The 2,263-nt window shown below is 40.5% G+C and overlaps 1 long non-coding RNA gene across 2 annotated transcripts; it reads left to right on the forward strand.

Annotated features, from left to right (window-relative positions):
• The first annotated feature begins 392 nt into the window (after window positions 1-392).
• On the forward strand, window positions 393-1,835 carry LOC113805176 (uncharacterized). 2 transcript variants are annotated; one of them, XR_011398862.1, is made up of 2 exons: window positions 393-727; window positions 916-1,835. It is a non-coding gene; the product is annotated as an uncharacterized lncRNA (long non-coding RNA). The 2 variants fall into 2 exon arrangements; XR_011398861.1 differs by having other exon boundaries at window positions 400-509.
• The last annotated feature ends 428 nt before the right edge of the window (window positions 1,836-2,263 follow it).

Raw genomic sequence — 2,263 nt, forward strand, 5'->3', positions numbered from 1 at the left:
AATGAATCTTATGCTGTCAAATATTTCGCGCTTTAAGGACTCACAGAGTTACAGGGCCCATCAGGTATATATATATATATATATATATATATATATATATATATATATAGATAGATAGATAGATAGATAGATAGATAGATAGATAGATAGATAGATAGATAGATATAGATATAGATAGATAGATAGATAGATAGATATAGATATATGATGCATTCGAGTGCATGTTAAACACGGCCTAAATTACGTTAAATCATTGTAAGAGGATCTTACCAATTTTCACTGGACTTTTTTTTTCTTTTATTCTTTTTTTAATCGATAATATAATTTGAAATCCCTTGCACTGCGCATGCGCGGGCATCGGGTCTGCGTCCGGCCGCGGGCCCACTCCGCCTTCAGCCTTGAACGCGGACGGGCTCGTCGCGTTCCGGCGATCCGGATCCAGCCGGTCGGGCGGAGGCTCGCTCGAACCCCGTCTGCCGCCCGGGATGGCCAGTGCTGTCACGTGACGGGTGAGCAGTTACGTCACTTCTCCAAGGATATAATGATTTGAGTTTATTTTCTAGATTCGTTTCGGTAAGGAAGGTGGAGGGTAAAGTTAACATTTTTTCGTGAAGCTGTTCAAGATTATAACAGATTATAACGGCGGTGATTTGGCCTGCCTGTGTCGCCGCCCAGCCAATTTCGTTTGATTCTTCGTGCAAACTAATCACACCATCAATCGTCAACGGTCAGAGAATCCTGCATTATTATTTAAGAATCTTAAAAACAATTAATGTAATGGTTTCATGAGTCCGTTTTCTAGTAACTGTGCAGTTACTGTATTTCATCCAATATTACAGACTTTTCCACTGATATATAAAAACTGAGATAAGAACAATGCTTGATATGCCCAACTAATCGTGCTACTGATTACAGGACCATATCTTCACGTGGTGTTTGTCGTCGTTGCCACCGCCTTCTTCGTCGCAATCTACGCAGTGGTGGAACTACTAAGGGGCGAAGGAGGCAGCTGCCCCTGCTCTAGAGGTTACCCCGTGTGCCCCTTGCAGGTTTTAATGTAGATTATAGTGGAAGCTATATTGCAGTCCTACAGCTGAAATTGTATAACGCAAATCGCTTCTGATCAAGTCCCTAGATCAGACAACTGATTGACAGAATCATGACTTTGTATATCATCGCCCACTGATATATACACTTGAAGTTTGCTGTACGTGAAGTCTCATTTCCCCAACACCCTCTGTCAAAACCTTTTTCCTTTCTCCACCTTCCCTAAGGCTAAAACGGCTAATGATTCTATAACTTTGAAACTAACACCTGCTGTCTCATTCCAGTGGCGTTCCAAAGGTCAAGTGACAAGTTCTTGATAACATTCTGTTTAATATGATAAGTAGAAATTGACAAATAACATTCCAAAAAAATGTTTTGAAAACAAGTGTTTGGATCTTTAGGTAACAATATGTTAAATGTAAACTTCCTCACTGATATTGCAGCCTATATTTTGCAATATGTTTCCTCATTGGCAAGTTACCTTGACCTCGAGAACCAAATTCCGCGTTCTTGGTTAACACGGCAAGGATACCCACACAAGGATCCTCTTATGTTCCGATAGGCACTTGGAGCAGAGATTCCGACTATCCAAGGGGACAGGGATTCGAAGTCACACCCAGCCGACCCAGATAGGATTGCAGAGGAGAGCAGGCCAAAGGAGATCATTGCCATTCCTGCACCACCAAAGCAGCTTGATATTAGTGTTTTATTACAGAGCAGGAGGAAAAAAGTAAACTTAAGTAAAGTTTTTCATGATAACTGAAACAGTAAACATTACCTCTACAAAATTTGTGTCATTATTCATATAATCCCTCAAATAATGTTTTCGGAATGTTGGTCCTTGCAGGTAAAAGATACTTCAATAAATATGTACATAAAATAACGATGATTTTTTGTTTGCCTGTCAGTTTACTTAAAAATATCTTGTTCATTTACTTCATTGTTGTGTAAAACAGAAACAGAGAGTGAAAAGAGAGAGAGAGACAGAGAGACAGTGACAGAAGAGAGAGAGGGAGTGCGAAGGGGGGTAGGAGTGAGAGAGACAGGTGGACAGACAGACAGACAGAGACAGATACAGATAGGCAAACAGAGACAGAGAGAAAAATGGGAGATAGAGAGAGGGAGGGGGAGAAAGAAAGAGAGAGAGATTGTGGAAGGTGAAAGGAATAGTGAGGAAGACAATAGCATGAATGGTAAAAATAGTACTTAAGATTAT

The sequence above is a fragment of the Penaeus vannamei genome, chromosome 11, assembly GCF_042767895.1.
Source record: "Penaeus vannamei isolate JL-2024 chromosome 11, ASM4276789v1, whole genome shotgun sequence".
Classification (NCBI taxonomy): domain Eukaryota; kingdom Metazoa; phylum Arthropoda; class Malacostraca; order Decapoda; family Penaeidae; genus Penaeus; species Penaeus vannamei.